General features: G+C 40.9%; 1 protein-coding gene and 1 long non-coding RNA gene across 9 annotated transcripts in view; one reads left to right on the top strand and one right to left on the bottom strand.

Annotated features, from left to right (window-relative positions):
• The window catches only part of LOC124300675 (mushroom body large-type Kenyon cell-specific protein 1-like), a 98,199-nt gene that overhangs the window by 66,535 nt on the left and 7,954 nt on the right, over positions 1–23,710 (bottom strand). For 5 of the 8 annotated variants that reach the window (XM_046754990.1, XM_046754987.1, XM_046754986.1 and 2 more), the window contains exon 1: positions 3,651–4,913. The gene's annotated coding sequence lies outside the window, so the exon portion shown is untranslated. Of the gene's footprint in view, positions 1–3,650; positions 4,914–5,239; positions 5,315–21,674; positions 21,826–23,710 lie in introns of those variants that run through there. The other 3 variants (XM_046754981.1, XM_046754982.1, XM_046754983.1) reach the window with 3 other exon arrangements.
• Positions 5,678–7,556, top strand: LOC124300676 (uncharacterized). The gene is made up of 2 exons (XR_006907281.1): positions 5,678–5,942; positions 7,402–7,556. It is a non-coding gene; the product is annotated as an uncharacterized LOC124300676 (long non-coding RNA).

Genomic DNA, 23,710 nt, shown 5'->3' with positions numbered 1-23,710 from the left:
GTAAGGGGAAAAATTAATTTCTCAACCATGTTCGGTAGTGTTGGATTGAAAGTCGTGAGTTGATAGAGAGGATCGACACTTCGTGCAGAAATTGTGTTTATTATTCTTCCTCGTCTCATCGGCTATGGCGTAGAAAAAAAAAATTAAAAGATAAAAAAATTCCTCCTCAAATAATTTCGTTATCGGGAAAACAACACTACGTGCAAACAGCGTTGTTCTTCCAACGGGGATTTTACAATGGAAAGAATTTTTCTAACGAATCGGTACGCGGTGTTCTAATAACTGACACCATGTAGGATCGAATGTCAGCACTTCTAACCACAGATAAATAACAAGAAAACAACTCTGCGTGGAAAGGTTCCCCCCCCCCCCCCCCCTCTGTATTTTTCAAAGCAAATTATATTTTTCTTAGAAAATATACGAACGCGATGGATTGAGCTGGGTGTGGTTTCGAGATAATTAACTATCAAATTTTGAAGCAAAGTGGTTTGCCACATTTTCAAAATATCCCAACGCTACGAACAGACTGACCAACTGCCATTAGCGACTGCTCAACAATAATTCGTTGCCACCGACGTCGTTTCTGTTCCCGTAACAAAACGGTTTTGAAAACCCAATAAAGCAAATGTGAAATATCGCCCGATGGTCATGGATTTGCTTTAAAACATTCAACAAGAGCACAAGAATCGAGACCAACCGTGGAAACAATGTCGAGAGCAAACTAGCCCGGCAGATTTTCGGCAACAAGTCGTTGTTTCCGTACGTGGTTGGAATAACGTGGACTCGGTCCATCCCTGAAAGCTCATGTGAGCTTGGTGCCGTTGCCGTTACGCGTTGCACATGCTGGTAGATCGGAGGTCAAGAGCTATACAGACGCTGGAAAGCACGTAATGCCACACAATGCCATACCGCACAACGGATTAATCACGGACTGTGGCTGGCACAGACTTCTCTTTGGTGCCTCGGACTATGGGGGTCTCGATGCACGCGTGCGGATGAAGACTTCGGTGTGTACGCGAGTCGGGTCGAGCAGAATGCTCGGAAAGACAGCCGTCCTTATCATGGTCATCGTGAAAATGACACTTTTGGGTGATTCTTGGCTTCGGTGCAGGTCAAAGTTCCGAATATTGAAGCTCAGGCTCAGACCGTAACATCGAACGTCCAAATTCCGAATGGTCGATACTTCATGAATGTTGCCATAAGCTTCACACGTGCAGTAAACACATCGGGGTATACAGGAAGGTTGTTAAAGTTCCAAGTCTTGGCCGTTTGGAATTTAGACATTCGATTTAATGGTTCGTCTGAAGTTTGATGATTCCGAACTTTGTCCCGAACCGATTGTCGGATAATCAAAAAACGTTCGGTGGCTTTGGACGATCTGTCATGATCCGAAAGTTGACGCAAAAACTGATCCTCGTTATTATCTTCGATACTTTTACTTCCCCGTGTTGGAACTACAGCATTCGGCGAGGACTAAGACTGACTTCTTCGGTAAATGAAAAGACGCTCGAATCAGGCGTCTGTTTCCGTGCGGAGCGCCGGTTAGCGCTGTTTAAATTCTAATATGGATGGAGGTTTTAGAAAGCTAAATTCACGCCGTATATCCAGTAGGTTAAAGTAGAAAATTCGGTTTGACCCCGATTCAGATCAGCACTAGACGACTCTTCGCCGACTCTTCCCATGTAACGCAACCATCTCGATACACGCGCCTGACATGTCCACGTATAATGCATGCGGTGGCTGCACCTCGAACTCTCTTCTTTCCTCTCTTCGTTCACAGCCTTCCTTCGCTGTTGCACAGTGGTTCCGCGATCTATTCAAATTCTTTTAACCCTAGTGTAGAATCAACTCCATGCACCGTGAAAGTAACCGACGACCATCACCATCATTCGCGAATTCGCTCTTCTCGTTATCACCGCGTTGTTAATTCGTAATTTGCAAATAAAAAAAAAAAAAAAAATTAACCCTAAAACACCCCAGGCGAATGTAAATTTCCCGCCGCAAGAGAAGATCTCATGTTTTTATATTTCGCCTACTGATTGTTGTCCACTTTTTTTGGAATTCGTGGAAAATATTTTTCAGCCCACGTGATTCTCTGTTAAAAAAAGGAGAGAACGAGACCCTATAGAACTCTCAACGATACGATGTACCCGAGATATGGAATTCACAAGATTGGGGCGTTTTTTTCCTCCCCCCCCCCCTTTCCGGAACAGTAAAAAAAAAGTAACATTACCGTTCTAGGGTTAATTTGAGGTATTTTTGTCACCGAAAGTTTCGAAGCAGTTGAAAAATAAGTTGAAACCTATTTTCAGACACGACTTCAGGTTGCTCTCTTTACCGTAGAAAATGTTGTGCTCTTTCAACTGTCATCTTGGCTATTTTTATTTGAGAATTTTTACTGAAATGACGATGGACAAGCGAACGAGAACAGAAAACTTGATACGTGACTCTTGCACAAAGTTTCCTCAAAGCAAAAGAGAACAAAGAAAGTACGAGAAAAATTCGGAAGTACTCTTTGCGACGAAATCTCGGCTCGGTTCATCGATAGAAGTCAGTTTATCCGATCGGTTATTCAGCTTTCAAATGATAACAAAAAAAGGGAAACTCATTTCCCGGTTACTAAAATCTCAGTGAACTTCACGGTACAAACTGCAGAGCTGCCGACAAAACATCCTTGAACTTGTGAAGCGTGAATATTTGTACGAGTATCGAAAAGTTTGAGAAGGTTTTCGCGATGTTGAACGGGCACTAAAAGCGAGCACAGAATTCGAAAGCCCTTCGCTTAAATTTTTGGAATTCGATGATGTTCACAGGCACGACGCGACGATGGCGACCTGTTTCCGCAGAGCGCAGGGTCGTGACGTCACAGTAACGCGCGACCCCCACGTGGCATTCAAAACTTGGGTAAAAACCCCGCGAAGTTCGTCCCTTACACAATTGGCGGTAAAGTTGGATTTTCAAAAAAGCGTAAGTGAATCAGCCGATTAAGACAGGTTGAAATTTTTGCGTTTTCAAAGGTCTTCGAAGACGGATGAGCGTCGTCGTTTTTGCGAACCGCAATGGTCCTGACTTTGCGCGAATAGAATTGTACAGAATTCACTGACAACAAGATTTTAAAGTGAAGGAGGTGGCACAACGAGCTGCAACGTAGACAAAACATTGATAAGGGATCGGAGAAGAGACAACGAGTACGAGAATGGAGCAGCTGAGAAACCGTACTTAACGACATTGACAATTATTCGTATCTGCTATCCCTCGGCTACCATCTCGTGAAAAACACGCCACGCGTGTCGGCTATTTCGGCCATTTTGGTGCTCGCGATGATGCATCGCACTACAGCTCTGTAATGTCACTTTATATGCTCTCGAGGCGCCAACGCAAAAGTGAATTTTCGACGCTTGATCCAGCCGACGCGCGAGCTTGCAGATCCGCTGAAAATTCGACGCGTCGAGTGGATTTTTACTAAACATACGTACATCGGATCGCAGATTTTGGTAAAAAATTGTCCAAGGATCGGGAAGACCTTGAGGCCGTCGCGTGGATTTTTTTTTTTTTATTTTTTTTCATATTACTTATACTGAAAACGTGCGGAACGGCAATTTTTACGGGCTAATCGACGATGCGCGATAAGATATTTTTTCACTACTCACTGTTTGTCAGCCAAAAATGTAGATCGATCTCGAGATTCCAGCGCTGCTTGTAGGAGGAACTTTTAATCAATCATCTTGAAGAAACTGATCACGAACATGTTTTATTATTTACGAATTACACTTGTCCGGATGATTTTTCCGCTCGTCACAGAATCTACGCAAATATTTCAACTCACTAAATTTCGATGTAACAAACTAATCGCTTACGTTTTATACACGTATATGTATGTACGTATAAACATATTCGTCAGACGTATGTATTCGTATGCAATTCACTTCAATACTCAGGAGGTAAAAAAACACTGTCCCGTATCTAACAGAACCCGAACGAACGGTAAGAACTGATAGAGTACTTCAAAACCCCCGACGCGCACGCAACCCCCGAAGTATATAACGCCTTGCACCCCCTACCAGTGTATATAAGAAATGATTCCGGTTTCCGCCCCACGGGATGGCAAAAAAAAAAAAATAAATAAATAAATAAAACAAACAAACAAACAAAACTACCGACACCTCAATTTTTTCCTTTTTTTTTTTCTTTCTTTATTTTACGCAAACTTTCATTTCAACGTCGTTTTAATATGTTACATCTTCTTTTCAGCGGAATCTCATCGGGTCTTTTCTTAACAATTTCATTTGGTTTCGGGTTTTTTTTTTGATTTCAAATTTTTGTTTTGTTGTTTCTCTTTTTTTACTTGTTATAACTTTTTCCAGGTATGAACTACCTACATCGACGACTGATCACTCTCTCTCTTTCTCTCCCTCGTTCTTCCCCGATTACTCTGTTGTATATATGATGTACGTGTGTTTTAACAATGTCACTTATAAAACTTGTGCAACGAATACGATTGTTTGTAGTTTTTTTTTTTGGTTTTCTTTTTTTTTTTTATCAGCGTCGATTCAATCTCTCCCTCGGGAGTTTTTATTTTATTATCTTTCTTTCCTTCCTTTTATCAAGTCGTTTTATATATTCGCATACTTTTCCCCGCAGTACAACTACCGTGCTTGAAGTATTACAGAACGAATGTGAGAAAAGAAAAGCTTGTTTCTTGCATTAATTTTTGTTTTTATCCACTTCCTTGTTCGTTGTTCATTTTTATTTTTATCAACATTGAAAATTGCAATCCGTGTACGGTAATTTTTTATTTTTCTTCTCTACCTTCTCATCTGCCAAGTTAACATGCATATACACATACACGTTGATATTATCGTATGTTCTTGTATGTTTAATAATTATTATTATTAATATACTCGTTTATTAAACTTTACGCATACATATATACATATACATACATATAAACATATATATATATATATATATATATGCACTATATGCACTATATATATATATACATGTATATGTCTGCGTATTTGTTTGCGTCGCGTAAAAATATTTATATACGTATACACACGCACATAATATATTTACTCGCGTAGGTCGGTGTACATATATACATGTATACATACATAGGTATATGTACGTACAGATATATATATAGACGGTATATACCAGCGTGTATAAATATATATATATATATATATATATATATATATATACATATATATGTGTGCGCGTGTAATAAATTCACGGTTGCCGAAGAGGCGCGGGCGGCGGCGTGCACCGCGACAAGAGCTGGCGAGTGTTGTCAGTTGCGACCGGCCGCGTTGCGCTAGCGTAACTGCATCTCTCACCACGAGTTGGATAGCGCGCCACCGGCGCGGCACACTCGCAAACCTGCAACCCCACTATCGTCGTTGCACCGCGCCACCACCGCGCCACCCGGCGATGCAACCGGGCAGGCATGATCGCTGCGACAGACCTTCCTCTCCCCCCCCCCCCCCCCCCTCCCTCGCCCCACCCTAGACGCCCCTTATTTCCCTCCCCACCGCGCTGCGCTTCCTCCCCTCCGCGCTGCACGTGTACGTTTTCACCGGCTGGGCACGTGTGTGTGTGCGTGCGCAGCTCCAGCAGCCAGCACAGCGCAGCGCAGCGCAGCGCAGCGCAGCGCTGCGGCTCAACGAGGCAAGCCAAGCCTCAGCGCTGCGCAAAGTAGTAGTGTAAGCCGTTCGTGGACGGACTAACGCCGATGGAAGAGTGGCGGCGTCCACTGGCGGTGTGTGCGTCAAGAGGCTCTCTCTCTCTCTCTTTCTCTCCTTCTGATCCTTCTGTCCCTCTCCTCCCCCCTACCGTTTCAGCTAGCCGGCCGCCTCTCTTACTACTTGCCTGCCTTCTCTTCTACATACACATGCACTTGGTGCAATTGCAGAAATTTTCAAACCGCGGAACGTACGGTAGGTACAGAACATCGCAAAAGTAGGCGCCTCGTGCGACGGTACATCTTACCTATTTTGTGTGTGTGTGTGTGTGTGTGTGTAGGTAGGTATACCAGCGGAGAGCCAGATGAGGAGACGCGACCGATAAGTGCAATGTACCCGCTCTCTTCCCTCCCCCCCCCTCCCCTCTCCCCCTCCCCCTGACCCTCCCCCTACCGCCAACCCCACTCCCCCGCCTTTTCGAACAACGACGAACACCTCTGACTACCTACCTACCTACCTACCTACCTACCTTCTGCCTTGAAATTTTGCCTCGTTTTTCTTCGCAGTGTGTGTACATATCTTTATTTCCCCTTCCCTCTAACTCCGCAACGTTTTTTTTTGTTTTTTTTTCCTATACCTTACCACCTCTCACTGTACCCGCCTGCATTTTTTCCGGAAAGCAAATTTCCCACGATTATTATTTTTGTTGTTGTTGTTGTTATTATTATTATCATTATTATTATTATTATTATTAAATCACTCAATTGGGTATTGTTCGAGTAATTTTTTTCTTTTTTTCTTTCGAAGCAATGAAATTTTGATGTTGTCAATTTCTCGAATTGATCGTTCGTAACGATATTTAATGTACTTACGACGCGGATGATGATAAAGGAAAATTATTTCCAATGATCCGGGATGCGAACAATTCAATCACCACACCAGAATTAACGATGAGTTTTTATACATTACGAACTCAAAATGAAAATTCGAAATAAATATGCGTTATACGTACATGATTTTAGACTTCTTTTTTAATGTAACGTCGCCTTGTTGAATCCCAGATTCTTGGAGTCTCGAAACTTCATAAAAAGATTGAAGTAATTATTTTATATTTTATTGGAAACGAACGGTTCGTACACGTTGACGATGCGAATAATTTTACTTATTTGAAACGTGAGGTATTCGTATATGCATAACGTAGAGTTGCATGAAATTCTATAGCCCCGCATGCGTGCGTGCAACGAGATCTACACGACGGTGTCAAAAAGTCGAAGGACGTAGAGTCGCGTCACTCTGTACTTTATTATACCCACACACTCGAGTCGTTCTAGCTGTCTAAAATGCAGCACGAAGCTTTGTACTATGTAGGTGTGAATTTTGTCGGTATTTTATGGTTTTGCCGCGAAGCGAAGAGAGTAATAATACCTCTCTGAAAGCTGCAAAGCGTTCCGCAACTTACTATAAAACCATTTAAACGGACTCTCTAAACAGATCGGATACTCGATTCCAGGTGCATTTTAACCTGCGGAAAAAAATTTCTCCTTCCGTGATTTCGAGTCAAACTTACGAACAACATTGAAGTTCTGTTACTTTTCCCGTGGACAAATTCGAGTCCTCGCAATAAACATAACCGCGATTTCGTCGGAATGAAATTTCGGAATACAGCAAAGTCTGACTTGATCTTACAGTGACTTGAAGCCGACCTTCGTTATAGGTGATGCAGGCTTGATGTCACTTCGATTTCAACGTTCTCAATCGTCATCGCGAACTGTGATCAACATCGAAAAAACCACGCACTCACGTCATAAGTGTAGACAAAAAAAAAAAGATTGATTGCTTTTCACACGATCTAATCGATTCCAGAATCTCGTTCCGAAGATTTTGGAAAAGAACTGCATGAGACGCATTTTCGACTGTATTTGCAATGAATATTAGTCTGATGATAAAATAAAGTCTTGAGTGAAGAAATAAAGCCATTTCGTTCTTTGCTTGAACAGTTTTCATTGATCCCCGTTTCTTTCCTCTCTTCCGAGAATTTGTTTTTTTTTTTTTTTTTTTTTACCATTCGTACCGCATCTGCAAAGACCGTGAAATTGTCTTGACCACTCGACGGTCGGAAAACTACATCACATTCAGCAGGGAACCTGAGCTGAATGGAATGCTGCAACTTGCACAATTTTCGTCGAATCATCGTTTAGTTGTAACCTTGCTAATGCGAATTTCAGAGAAAAAAGAAAAAAAAAAAACAACAAGAAATCATCAAGCCGTGCGAGAAATTGACCGAAATGATCGGGAAACCAGGGTGGAATTAAGCGAGAACGACGTTTCAGCAAGTGAAAAGAAGCTTAGCTCAACCAAACTCGCTGAGTTAGCGCAGCGCGTTTAATGCACTTCTGCATCTGCGGTAGAAGCAGCAGCAGCAGCAACAGCAGCAGGAGGAGCGACGGTGCCGAGTGCAAACGCTCGGTGCAGTGGAGTTTGTCGGTCAAGGTCAGACGGCTTCGGAAGCTGGGACTCTGCTCTATATACAAACTGTGCTGATGCTGCTGCTGCTGGTGCTTGTTGGAGGAGGAGAGTTTGTGGCAAGCAAAATCCCCGCCCGAGCTGCTCTTTGCTCGGTTGATCCTGAACCTGCGGGCCGATATTCAGGTTCACTATTTTTTTTAACCGCATTGATTAAGTCCGACCGCTTTGAATTCGTAAACGCGCATCGAGCAGCTGTGCTTTTTGTGCTTTTCATCACTCCGCGGGATGAAGGATCGCCGATTCTTATCCCTGATTTGTGGTTTCACCTGTTAGCTTATTGCTTGTACGGAGGCTCAGGGATTAGGCTAATTGATCAGAAAGAAGTGATCGAAAAATGCGGTGGAAATATCCGTTGCAAGTCTAACGACTGCGGGTAGTTGACACACGAAATTTTTGCTTTTCGATTTCCTCGATAATTCCATTCCCTTCTCGTCTTACACACGTACTTGACATGATTTCTCTATTCCGTACAGTTTCCGTCTGCGGAATGTTTCGACTTATGATACCGAGAGAAATATTTTCACTTGTAAAACTGTACTGCATATCAGTTTGGAAACTTGCGCAAACAAGTGTTGAAATCCAATCAAAGAGATAGTGATAAGAACAAAATCGTATCACCGCGTGTTATTATTTATTTAACAGATTTTCGCAACGTCTGAAGGCTCAATTCCGATAAGATTAACTTGAATCTAGCAACTCTTTCGTGTAAAAGAATTATCCAATTTCTCGGGAATTATTTACCGAAAACAATTTTAATTACTACCAATTAGTCACGGTCCAAATAATGAAAACTTATCGACTCACAAATGTACGAAGAAATCGGAAATAGAAATTTAGAAACCTCGTAATAATTTCGCGTACACTAGGACAGAAAAACAAAACACTGGATAAATTTACAATACATGAACAGCGCTTACAATATCTTTTTCAAAAAATGTCCAAAACCTTGATTGATAAAATTCGATTATACTAAATCATTGAATCAGTCAGAGTGATTTTCTATTCCAGAATCTATAATCAAATTCATTGCAAATCGAATCGAGAGATGTTTTTAAAATTTATCACGATGTCGCATAAAAGCTACAGTTTCGGGTATATCCAATATTTTTGCGTAAAGATGATTGTTACATGTATAATTTAGAGTGCTCGTTAATTTCCAAGTTATATTTCCCACCCCTAGAATCGATAGATAATAACGAAAAGATAGTGCCTGAACTATTTCAGATTTTTAGATCGATCGGAAACGGTGCCGGAATAAATTTAAAATTGACAAAGAGAAAATAAAAATTTCTCAATTTTCGAGTAAAAAAAATCAGTAAACTATTGTTTGATTTGTTTTATTTTGTCAGAAGAAGGGGGAACAAAGGGAAAAATATTCTCTTTTCTTTCAACTAAATAAAATAATTAAACCATAGTTTCTAATTTTTTTTTACTCGAAAATTGTGAAAATTTTTTTCATTTCAAATTGATTTATCATATATATATTATATTGGGGTCAAAAAAAAAAAAAATTCACGATGGAGCCGGTTAAATAAATTGGTTCCAAATAGTGAAAAACAATGATTCGTCGGCAATGAAATCCATAATCTTGAATATTCAGTGAAATTCATCTTCTTTTCAGTGAAAAAAAAAATCATAAATGGGATATTCCATGAGAAACGTGTGCTGCATTAATTAATTTTTATTTCAATATGTCAAGCGATCGGATTAAGTGAAAAAAAAACAAAAATACGTCACTGAATGTGATATTACGTAGTGCTGACATGTGGGTTATTCCATTACAGTGCTGATTAATGAATGCTAGTGTTTTGTTTCAATTTTTTTTTTTTTTTTCCAGATTACATCCGATTGGTAAAACGATCATTTTTTTTCTTTTATCACTGAAAAGATGAGTGAATCTCACTGAATATTCGAGGATATGGCTTTTTTGCCAACAAATAACCTTGAAATATAATTCAGTATAAAATATAGCGAATGAGCTTATTTTTAAATATAGTTTGAAACTTCCCGCTCGATACACGAAGACCGTGGGAATAAAATAAGAATGTGAAAAATTTAAGGAATTATTATTACTTTCTTCACCATTTGGAACCGATTTTACACGTTTCATAATGAATTTTTACTTCGACTCCATATAAGCTCTACCCCGAACTACGTACAGTTGATTCTCATCGATCTTTTAAAAGTATTTAGATCAAATAACGAGGTAATATCAATCAAGTCTCGAGTCCGACAGGCAAGTAACGAGAGTGGTGGTGGGTGAGGTGTGAGCTTTTTCGGCGCGTTTCGCCTTTGTCGTTTCGCTAAGAGCCAGCGGAGAAAAGTTGGAGCTTGAATGTCCGCCGCGCGTTTGCCTGCAACATTCGTGTGTGTCGAGTAACGGGCCGAGTAGTAAGTGACTGTGTCGATCGGACACGGGATGATGAGACGGCGAGGAAGGGGAGAAGAAAGGCGGGAAGGGGATTGAGAGGAAGGGGGAGAAGGTTCGGCCATGACACTTTTAATAGAAGACAATTTAATGCAGGCTGCAGTTGGCACTGGGATTTGAAATTTAAACGCTAATAGCTTGCACAAAAATTCCACCGCGGCTTAGCACGTTACACATACCTCGTGTATGCATGTATGCACGCATATACATATATATATATATATGTATGTATACATGTATGTATACATGTATGTACAATCTGGTATAATCTTGTACATACCAGCATGATGCATAATTCTGGTCTTTCGCTTTAAGCGAGCATGCATAGACCTTCGATTTTTTACCTCGTTATTCCTTCCACGTGATGCACTTTATATATACGCTGCAAATTGTTTCCATCTCTTTCTCTCTTTCTCTTCAATTCCGACAAGTATTTATTCACGCATCGTTTGGATATTGTATTGTTTTCAACTCGAGCAAACGATGCCTCTTCGTATTTGAATAGACATTTTGTTTACAAAAATATATACATGTATAGGTAAGGTTTGGATTGATGGCTGATTTTTTATTTTTATTTTTTACATACTTATCTTTGCCCGAGGTTATTTCCTGACAAGAAAAAAAAAAAATACAATAATCACATCGCAATGTTTCTACAGATTAATTTAGGTGAAAATACAAAGACTGAAAAATTTACCAATGTCTTTGTCTGTTTTTTTTTTTTTTTTTTTTTTACAATTTATAATAATTTCCCTGTGTATATATATATATATAGCGAGTTTGTGTCGTACCGTTGAAATTATTTAACCGCTTTGTGACAATCTCCGTTAGTTACGCAACGCGTAGCAACATTATACGTGTGATTATTATAGGAGGTGAAATAATTATATTGACGCACATTCAAGATACTAATGCAGAAGTATCAGGGCGACTTCCTAGCTTCGCAATCCTTTTCGATGATACTTTATACCTATAATTATACGTGTCGCGTACACACACACACACACACACACATATATATATATATATATATATATATATATATATATATATATATATATATATATATATATATATATATATATATATATATATATATATATATACATATACATAGGTATATATGTGAAGCGACTTCTGCAGCACTACTTGCGAATTCAATATTCACCTACCGTATGCAACGTCGTCGTGCTGTACCAACTTGAAATTAAATTCATTTGTGGTATTCCAAGGATGCAGAAGCGTATTATTTGAGAGTGTTCATCTCGTACTCTAGGTTCGAGGTGAGATATAGGTGCCTACTCGAAGGAAAAATCAAACACAGCTGCGAAGCTGTGCCGAAAATTTTCACATAAATTTAGAGTTTGGACATATATACCTATATATATATATATAAAGAACGACAAGGTTTGCTAAACAACAGCTTTTGTAGCGTCTTATCAAACGATTATGCGGTGACGGATATCTTCACAGACGTAGACGTCTAAATTTTTAAAATAACGAAAACTGTGCAGCTCGTTTAATTGCAGTACGTCTCAAATTTGAGAACGTGAAAATTGTATCGACTACGAATTTTAAAAATTTCAAAAAGTTTGATTGTAATTAAAACGCCAGTTCGCAAAGAGCTTTTTCGAACACCATCGAGTAATATAATCAATTGCAAGAAGAAATGTCAAAAAATTTAGAATCGAATTTGAAATATAAAATCGCGATGCAGATTTCATTTCATCCGATCGCTCAGCCATTTCTTCTCAACGATAGGCGAATAATTATTAAACGCGGTTATTATTTTTCATCCCATTCGGTCCGCGGCCGGGATTTCGTGGAGCCTGCGAGACGTCGCTTCGCTCGGCGTTAGCTCGAATCGGGGATATATAGAAGGCAGATCCAACCGGCGAGCTGCGCAGCCTTTCTCTTTTAAGCTACTCTAATGCGTCGACGACGTCCCTCGGAACCGAAATATGGCGACGACCACGCGATCGCGGATTCGAGGTGCAGTTTGCACACACGCAACGTACGCGTATAAACAGGGACAATCTCTTAAAACTTGAAAATGAACCGCGCATGCGCCGATTGATTCGATCTCATTGGTCGGCGAAATCTTTCCGCAGCGATATTCTTGTCTGCGATGCAGGCCGGCCAACCTACGCAAAATGTCTACGTTTGAATTTTCAAAAAGCACAAGCGTTGAATTCCGACCGTTCTTCGAAGAATCAACTTTCCGACCCGATAACAAATACTTCCCAAACCTTTCCGAGTCACTGACTCGATTATTTGAGATTCTAACCTCGAAAAATCGTGTCAACCACATCGCCGGCAGAAACAGTTTGACGGCTGAAAACTCGGGTTGGCCAGCCTGCGCGAACGGCTGATAAAAATCGCGCGTGCGCGGTTCATTTTCAAGTTTCAAGAGATTCTTCCGGTATATATGTATGTATATTGTATATGTATGTATGTATATAATACGTATATCTTGCACCGAGAATTACAATTGCCGGTGATAAGTGCGGCCTAATCACTAAATGCAGCAAGAGAGAAAAATATAAATAATATATAGAGAGAGATAGAGAGAGAGATGGGTAACGAGTTATACGAGTTTCATACATCTCAACATCTTTACGCGTATGAAACTCAAAGTCTCTCGTGTTTGTCCTCATTTCGTGTATTCGTCTATAATTCCAAAACTACCGAATCGATTTTGATTATTTTCTATTTTTTTCTGTGCTTACAGCTTCCACCTCTGGCTCTAAATTTCAGGCTATAATATCAAAGTTTCAATCGGATCAACAGTTTTAGAATATATAACGATATTTGTGCACCAAGTCTTTACGTTTTCGCACAGTTACACCTAAATGCGAACGCTGGCGATCGTAAACTCTTACAGAGATCATGGAGGAAAATTATTTTCAAGACTTTTAAGGCTATCCATGAGTTCTAAAAAAAAAAACAAAAAATACATCGACGTGTCTGTTAGCTTTGCCGAAAGTTTTTCACTTGAAAATATAAACGAGCGGAGCTGAGCTAGTATAACGTAGATATTATATAAATTTTTATCTCAGACCGCAATTTATTAACCCTGCAGATGGCGATTTCGCGCTTACCGAACAGTGAAGCAAAAGAACCGTGCTTCGGAGGCTTATCCATTACGTACGTGTACATACACGTATGTACGTATGTCGATAATATCTCTATCTTTATCTCTCTCTCTCTCTCTTTCTCTCTCTCTCTCGGCGCGAATAAACGCCCGGTACTGTATGAGCGGTGAATTTGCACTTTTGAATGTCTGCAACTAGCTTGCAATATATTATAAAGATATACACGTACACGTATACACGTTGTTGTATTCAACATACATCCATATGTTATTATACATACGCATATACCATACTCGTGCATGTGTTACAACAGTTGCTAAAATTTTAGCGCCTTTGTAATTTAATATTCGCTAATCCGCGACCGCCGATTGCGCAATTCTTATACGCTTTACGTAACTCGCGCGCTCTTTGCACCGCAGTCTTGTCCATAACTCGACGCAGTCACTGCGAGTTACCTTACACTTACGCATTGTGCAGCAGGGGAATAATATTCTCGCTGCCTGGCGCACCTTGTAACTACTACGACCCACACGTATTAACGGATGTTGAATTTTCGTGCGCGATTTGGCGACCGCGAATTCTTTTTCGAAATTTTTTTTTTTCCATTTTTTTTCATTTTTTTCTTTCTTACTTCACAGGTAAAATGTGAAGAAGGAACGAAAGTTTTTTCCAAATCCCGATAGCAAGTTCGCGCCATCGACCGGGAAATTTAATCGACGACGAATTGCTCACCTTTCGCAAATTTCGATTTTGTTGATAATGTCAGATCGTTACGGACACGTGGGACGAAAATTTATGCAGGTAATCGGTTCGATTGATATATATATATATATATCAAACCTGAGGTAAATAATAATTTTCCGTACCGCACCCATGAAAATTTGGTCACCCAAAAACGTTTGGTTTCCACTATCGGAAAGTTTGTTAATTTTTCCACAGGTTTTTGCACCTACATCTGTGACTTGGAATTTTGAAAAATATTTACGCCCGTTGAAAATTTTCGATTCCAACACCGAAGAGAATGCCTGATTTCCGGTTTTTGTGAAAAAAAAAAAACCGGCGACGCGATTTGAGACTGTAATAAAGAAGTAGCGTATACGAGAAAAATTGAAAAAAAAAAAAAAAAAAAAAAATGGGAGGAGAGAAAAATGAGAGAAAAGACAACCGACCAAACAAAAAGGAAATCTTATCACGAAATTGCCGTATAATAACGATTGCACGCTGCTGAATATATATATATATATATATTTATAAGCGTTATCAATGTAGCCTTTTTTTTCTCTCCTTTTCAGTTTCTTTTATACAAATTCCGCATACGTGTATACGTGCACGGTATACCTATACGTGTTATGCCCTCGGTAGAGAGGCGCGCATAAGCGATCCATACGTATACATGTGCAGATAATATTGATAAGGAACGTATGCAATGCGGATGAGTGCACGCGGGCATGATTGGTTACGTTCTTACATGCATACGTGTATATAAATGTATACGAAATGTACATGTGGTACGACGGGTCTCGTTACTCGCACCACGTGACGTCTAAATTCAGTCAGTCGGCCATTTTGGCGCGTGATTCATTTGTTTAGAATGGGTCGGATGGAGTAGGAGGCGGGGCCTGCTTACGAAATCTTCCCAGGCGTTAGATTCAACTGAAACTCTCCTCTCCGCGCCTCGCTTGCTCTCTCTCTCTCTCTCTCTTTCCGTCTCTCTTTTTTTCTCTCTCCCTCTCTGTGTGCACAAGGCGCCTTCGCTCCATCTCTAGACTTGTAAATTGGGTTATTCAACCATCCCTCGGATTAATATTGAGGGAAACGATTTTTGTCAGCGGAGGCAAAAGAGTCACTGCATGATTTCCGATTGTAATTGATTGTTTTATTTTTATTTATTTTTTTTAGTATATTTTTCTTTTTTCGTTTCAGTCAAGGCTTAAAATCTGACTAATATAGTAAAAGTGATCGTAATGAGAAATAATAGTGACGGATACCAGACTTTCCGGTAACGGCTAGAAAACTAATTTTCATTTTCTACCCAGAACTATATTTTTCGATTGTGGAAAAAAAAATTAAAATATTTAAGGACTGAGCGGTAACCGGAACTAAAAATTTCTCTCAGTGTAGCCAATGGATATCGTTCATGTGGATAAAGATCGATTGTTGGAAAATAAAGTAAAATTTCAAAGTCAGAGTGAGCTCGAATAATTCGATCTGAAGAATTTCCGTCACACGATCGATGTATTTCTCGAAACGTTACAATCAAAAAAAATACTCGAACTTCGAAATCTTTACCATCTCCTCGCTTCGCTTTAATTTTCTCGTATGCGAGAAGAAAAGAGAATGGAAGACAAAAAGGAAAAAAATGGAATCGGTTCCGATGAGCTTGAGCGAATTTGAATGCAATTCGTGAGACCGTGAAACGTCCTAAGGATGGCCTTGATCAAAGAAAAACGACCCAAGATAATATCTGCATCGTGTCTGAATACGTTTTTTTTCTCTTTTTATTTTTTATTTTTTTTGTTTTTTTTCCTCTTCCGACGTAGCTTCGGAAGAATTCAAATCTCGGTTAGGGCTGCAAAGCCGACTTCGCGAAGAGACGAAATAACCGAACAACACGACCCGACGCGAGGCTCCGAGGAACCTGATAAAATTCGCGAGGGCAGATTCAACAGCCGCGAATCTCTGCCTTGTGCATCAGCATGGTTCTCCGGCCTCGTTGCATCCGTACGATTCGCCGCAGGCCTTGACCGTATCTCGTTATCTTCTCCCGTGGTATCCAGGTGACGTCACTTAAGCATATGCCGATGGTGAAAATTGACACAACGCAATGCTGAATTCGCAGCAGGCGCGGATAATTTATTTTCCGAGGATTCGGCAAGTCTCGTCGTGTTTTTACACTGGCCGATCATTATCGGCTTGAAAATGAATTTCTACACGCACAAGTGTAGAGCGAGCACAATATTGTGAGCGAGATAATTCGCGCTCATTGTTGCATAGAAAATTTTTCTAATCATTATTATCGGTTGGTTTTATTCGGAAAAAGAAAATTTCTCAATTATAGGGGTTGAAAATGATTGTAATTGTATTCTAACGACATTGGGGAAATAATCTTTGCACAAATATCTGTGCTGGAATGTGAAATTATTTTCAATTGTGCGTGTAGGAAATGTGAGAAGATAAATTATGCTCAAAATGATTTCAATTGCGGAAAACATTTTTGTTCACATCGTTTCAAGAATTATCCAAATCTAAAAATTCACAATAATTATCGCACAAGAATTTACAGAGGAAAAATTTTTTGCATAGTCAGAATGATGTGGGAAATATAGAAATTTAAATTGTAACAATAAAAATATTGTCGTTAAATTTTGAAATTACGATTATTGTGGCACAAGAATCGAACGAAAAAATTTCTTTCATCGAAACAACGATAATTTAAAAAAAGAAACAACTCAGATTCCAAGCGAAATTCTTTCATCCGACAATTATTGAAGCAGAAATAATAAACTATAATTTTTTTGCTAATGAAATGGCAATTATTTATAAACATTGTACGAACGTGTCGTACGACAAGAAGATGGGATTATTCGGGGTTTGGAGTATAATTTTCGGCGATGCCCGTAACACGAGTTCGAGGGTAAACGCTTTGCGAATTATCCGGAGGTAAAATCAGCCGTTTAATCCAGCTTTGCTCTAATCCGAAGCTACACCTCGATTCGGGATGCTGGAGCAGCATTTTGGACACGGAATATCCGAGCCTCTACTTGTTGCGCATAGGATGGCCGATATACGGACAGTGCAGTGGTTCTCATCCGGTGACAAAGTGTCGCAGTTCCGAATTCCATTGGCAGCCAAACTTCGGTCATTGTCAAACCGAGCCTATAAATTTCCGGCGACTCAAAAGTTTAAAAAATATGATCGATGATCGTAAAAAATATATCCACGTTCGTTCTCAAACAATTTTTTCAATCCCGTTTGAGGTTACAGTAACACATCAATACAATAATCAACCCAACAACGCATCGCATCTCTGACAACGGATATTCAAATTCATTGGATCCGAAATGTATAATCGATTGAAAAGATCGTTGACACCCGTGCACAACGAATATCCATCAACCGATCGTGAACGATGACTGTTGCAAAGTTTCAGGCGTGCTGATTACAGGCAACAAAATATTATGAATGATAAACAGTGACATGGGAATGAATTATATTTGCCGTCGTGAGCGTTTGGCAAACACTGAACTAGGTGCGAAACCAGCCGCACGCCTGTGCACCAGTTGTACATACATACGTATGTACACCTACACATATTATAGGTATAACATAGAGCGTTGTATACCTAATGCAGGTGTACATAGGCGTCTGTGTGTAACCAACTACGCTAGGTACATATGTAAGTATGTATTTTATATATGTACAGCTCGTTTTCAACAGGCTACCGCGCCTGCTGTAAACTAGCTCGACACGTTGCGCGATACGCGTTTGTGTTGGAACGTCGTCGGTGAGCCAAAGTTTCACGAGTTAATCTGCAGTGTTGCTAATTGGACACGCGCCATTTTTTATATCTCATCTGAAGGCGGGTGCATTGTCGTTGATTCGGAGATCCAGAATAGGCAAGATTTTTCGAATTTTTTCCGCTGGTATATACCGGGAAAATATCTTGAGAATTGAAAATGAACCGCGCATGCGCCAAATAGTTAAATCTCATTGGTCGGCGAAATCTTCCCGCAGCGATATTCTTGTCCGCGATGCAGGCCGGCCAACCTACGCAAAATGTCTACGTTTGAATTTTCAAAGAGCACAAGCGATGAATTCCGACCGTTCTTTGAAGAATCAACTTTCCGACCCGATAACAAATGCTTCTCAAACCTTTCCGAGTCACTGCCTCGATTATTTGAGATTCTAACCTCGAAAATTCGTGTCAACCACATCGCCGGCAGAAACAGTTTGACGGCTGAAAACTCGGGTTGGCCAGCCTGCGCGAACGGCTGATAAAAATCGCGCGTGCGCGGTTCATTTTCAAGTGTCAAAAGATTTTCGCGATATATGCATGCAGTTTCTCATCACCGTGCAGGAATAATCGTTCAGCAGTCATCGTGGAACGAGGCATTGAATGCGGTCTGAAAATCGCGAGCGAATCATCGGTCAGTTATAAATGTCAGGGTTTGATGAAAAACGATCGTTGATAGTCATCGGTTTACACCGAGTCATATTTTTTGGTACGACTGTGAGAAGTTGAGCTTGATTAAAAATTGCCTAATACTTTGGTTGAGTTCTATTCCAATGGGATCACCGAATGTGTTTCCAAGTAAATATCGCGAATTCCCTTCTAATGGGATTTTCATCAAGAGCCTGCAGTCGGAGAGCGTTGATGAATGTCATTTGAAAGGAAGCTGCGGCGAAGCCAAGGACTCGCGGCAAATGAACGTCGCGGATAAATGCATATATAATATATGCATTATACGCGAAAGCAAAAGCCAAAGCGAAAGCGAAAGATACGGCTAATCAGTAATTAGCGTAATTAGTTCGTTGCACCAGAATGTTAATCAAAACGAATTGCACGTCCGTCAAGATTCGAATTCGCGCATCTGCATGGCTTGTTGTGTTCTGGAATGGAATCGCGCGAAATTGCAAGGAGACTGGAAGAGCCAAAAACGGTGGCAAAAATCACCGCATGCGATTTTTTCGCGAAATTAAACCGGAAGACTCCGTTTCGTCCGAGGGAATTGCCTTCCACAAATCAAAAGGCCATATCAGGGACCGCGAAATGCGCCCATTACGCATTTTGGCGGTAATCGCACTCGCCTTGATATATTTGAAGGTCTCTCATGACTCAATGACGAAAAGGCAATTCGACGTGGGTTTTTATCACACAGTGTCGGAATGATGCGTCCGATTTTTAATACTGTGACCTTCTTGGTTTCAGAATCATCTCACGGTTAAATGAGGCACTTGTAAAAGGTAAACGAATAACCGTGCCAGGTAAGCTTTCGTCATTTCCACCGAAACTGAACTTTGCAATTCTGGTGTTATTTTGGAAAATTTAACGCAACGCTGTCAACGTGAGCTTGGATAGTTAGACTACCTCTGCAATGCGATTACGCGATCAAATGTCGTGTTCAAAATAATAATAATAATAACAATAACAATAACAATAATAATAATAATAAACAGACGAAAAGAAAAACCACGCGATGAACCGGCAAAGTCCAAGCAAACGGGATGTAATGATGACGTACGGTTAAAGAGGGTTTTACAAATTTTTCACAGTTGTTCCAAAGGCTGACTTGTGTTCTCAAAAGCTTGTGAATCAAAGTTCTCGGCTATTTAAGATTTCTATGTAAAGTTGTGAGTCCTGTTTAATAAGCGGAAGGCGCGACTGTTGGTCAGGATTCGCGGTCGAAGAAAAGCTCGGATTCGCTCATATATATATGATCTTTGTAAGAACAATTTTTATCATAATATCAAAAATGTATGCCGTACAAGGTATTCTTTTCGAAAGCTCTCATTACTTGAAATTACAATTTCTCCGAGCTTGTTTTGTTTTATGTTTCTTTTATTGTACGTTTATGAGTAAGCAATGAATTTACCGGAAATATACGATAAGGGAGCGCCAATTGAGGAGTTGTGGTCAAAGCAGACCGCATTTTATATCCTTGAGCAAAAGTGTAGCGGTATTGATACAGTATGAGAGAAATTTTGATGAAACCGAAGGGTTTCACGTGATTCGATTTTTCTACTTATTTATTTACTTTTCTTGTAATTCCTTGCACAGCAGTTGCGTAGTATTAACCAACGGAAGTGGTTTTTCTTAGATCATCGCACAGCTAGACTTCGTAGAACTTGTCTCGAACTAGTGGCTCTCACAATTACATAATCTTTGTCAACGTGTTTTTAAAAAGTTCGTTTTCTGTGTAGCCGTATCAAGATGACCGATTTTCGTAGAACGGATTCACGAGGCTTCTTGCGGTAGACACTCTGTATCAATTGGAAATGCTTTCTAACTCCAAGATATACGATGCGAAAAAAATTGCGACGAAATTCTACTGGGTATACATGTGAAAGAAAAAAGAGCGAGTTGGTCAGTCTTGAAGACGCAATGCTGAAAGTTGAAAAGCCTTTACAAAGCTCGATCGAAAATACTGCACAATCGTCAAACGTCACAACACGATTGAGTAAAAGCGAGAAAAACTATGTCGATAATCATAGTTACGGTACAGGTGTCATGAAGAAGTGATTGCAGTAAACTAGTGCGAAAATTGGTATCGAATTCGGGATTACGAAGAGAATTATAAAACGCGGCTTGAGCAGCGGGCGCAGTGCTGGTCTCGACTACTCGAGTTGGGTTCAATTTAAAACAGCTGCTGCCAAATTTCCCTCTCGAACACGCGCGAGATAGACAGAGAGCGAAAGTGGCCCAGGACGGAAAACGAGAGTGTGTACCACTGGCACATGCATCGCAGAATCCGTGTGCTCAATGTTCGCCACACGTACGAAGGTGCAGCACATGTATAATGCACTGGGGCGAGGCGGCGCGGCGCAGACGCTGCAGTTTGCGAGCACAAACCCAGCGCAATGTGCGATGCCGTGTGCATACACCGTGTGCACACCCAGATCGACCCGTGTGTAAGTACACAGTGTACGCGAAGACCGGGGGACCCGGTAGCCACAGAGTCCGGTAGCGTATGTACGACTTGCCCCCCTTCGTCTCCCTTGGTGCCCCTCTTCAACACTTCGAAGCGAGGTGTGTGTACGTGATGCGAATGTGTACCGGGTGGTCCAGGCTAACCGTAAACCCCCCCCCAATTCGCTTTACGGATACTTGAGACCGACGTTCGAATGTAGGGCAGGTCGTTTTTCAACGTTGCGCAACACCAAGAGGCATCTTAACGCGGTGGCGTCTTATCGTTTGGACATTCTGTTTTCACCACTTACCTAGGATGAATAATTATGGTCCTACGATGATATGATTTCCAAGCTTCCCAAAGATGTCCGTACGTAGACTTCGGTCGACGGGTATGCTAGCCAAAGTGTGACTTGATCGTTGGTGACGTTCCGATTGGTTGTCAAGATTTTTAACCGATTCCTGAAATCATGAACAACGTGTGTTAAACAGAAGACTGCTACTTTTTCCAAAACGAGCAGAGACCCTTCCGTGTAATTCATTGCCTGTAGCGAACGAACGCTTTTCATGCAATGAAATTGACGCGGTTCGTTTTACACGTCTGAAGTTTATTTCTGCTGGTTAAAGGAATGCCGAGTTATGGTGTGAAGTCAGATCATGACGAATCGTGATTAACGAATGAAAAGAAAATTAATCTCACGGACGCATGTAACAGCGGAAATGACATTGTAGATAGCTGTTTTACCCAAATGACGAATGATGTGGTTGAACTCGGTAGCCGCAGTTATACGGCCCGGTTTTTAACTTTTAAAATAATGAAATGCGCAAAGTCAAACCAATCCGTATTATCGCCTTATAAGTCGACAGTTTTGCGTTTTAAAGACTCATCGAGTTAACCTTTGTAACAATTCTGCGAGTACACTCGACGGAGAAACTAGTACTGCAAGCTCAACGACTTCCAGAGGATAGATGTTGCAGTTCAAGAATGCTTCTTTGGTATCGTCAACCATAATCACGCCAGGTGTCAGATTTTTCTGACAAGCATAACAGGACTGATCGATCGGCAAACATGAGAAAATGGAATCGAAAACGAAGGTGGCTTAAACAAGGGGTAAAAAACGGCCCCTCAGCGCAATGGTAGAGTTGGATCACCCAGTATGCGATATCTGTCCGAGGTCTGAATTCAGCAAGGCTGAGCGGACGTTAGCGGGACTTGGCCGATTGCTGGGTACTGCTGCATTACGTGAGTGAATAGTGTGTGTGCGATGCATGTGCGGAAAAGTTTGGCGTGTGGGTCGATGGGCGCGTATGTAGACAAGGAACAGTGTGGGTTACACGTAACCACGTACGTCGGTTGAAGCCTCCTGCGAGCGGATGAGTCCTAGCCGTGGAGTGCGTCTAATTAGGACTTTGATAGGAGCGGTTAGCCGAACCAGTCCATCGTCGTAAATGAATGGCAAGATTTCACCATTGAGGGAATTAAACGCGGTCCCATTTTACCATGTTTTTCATTTATTCTGCGACAATGTCAAGTTCCCCCGGAAATGCAGCGATAGCGGTGATTGCGGCTAAAACTATCAAGGCAAGGACGACGAAGGAGGAGAAAAATCCGTAACTGTTCAGCCTGTTTCAACGTGCACGCTCTCGACACGCGTTTTTCTCTTTTCGCCCAGTCAAATGTATCCTAAAAAGGGTTGTTTATTGATTTTCTCTTTCGTGCAACGAGCGCTTACCCTGCGCCCAACCCTCGACGGGGGAACAAAATTGTGGTGTACCTTACGCAGCGCCACGTTACCCGACATGCAGTCCCGCGTACTCTGCAAGTACAGTCTTTTGAATAACTCGAGCCGAAAAATCAACGCCTTGAATCTCACCTTTATTCGATCTCCGTTACCTCCATTCTCGGACCAATCTTCGCCGGCGAATCGCCATTGTGCAATTCATTCAAACGAATTGTGCAAGGTGAACCTTCTCGACCAGCGATCCGTTCGTCTGGTGTGAACGCTCCTTAGTTGAGGTTAATAATAATTACCTCTATCGACTCGCTGTGCACCGCTGTGCAGGGACGCTAATGCATATTTCGCGTGTGGCCAGAAATCGAACGGACCGAACAACCCTGATTGTGCAATCTTTGCAAAGAGAACTGAACGAAATTTTGTATCACAAAAATCACACGTCAGCCGTATCCTCGAACTCCTCAAAGTCCTTACAAACATTTTATGATCAGTCGTCGCGTCGAATCCAGCCCGAATTTGCATAAACTTGTGAATATTGTACGCCTTGTGCAAACTCGCACAATATTTCTGTGAGCATTGTGAAGAAATGCATACAAAAATGAGTTTTTTCT

Source organism: Neodiprion virginianus, chromosome 3 (assembly GCF_021901495.1).
Source record: "Neodiprion virginianus isolate iyNeoVirg1 chromosome 3, iyNeoVirg1.1, whole genome shotgun sequence".
NCBI classification, from domain to species: Eukaryota; Metazoa; Arthropoda; class Insecta; order Hymenoptera; family Diprionidae; genus Neodiprion; species Neodiprion virginianus.
This window is presented reverse-complemented; position numbering and strand designations above follow the sequence as displayed.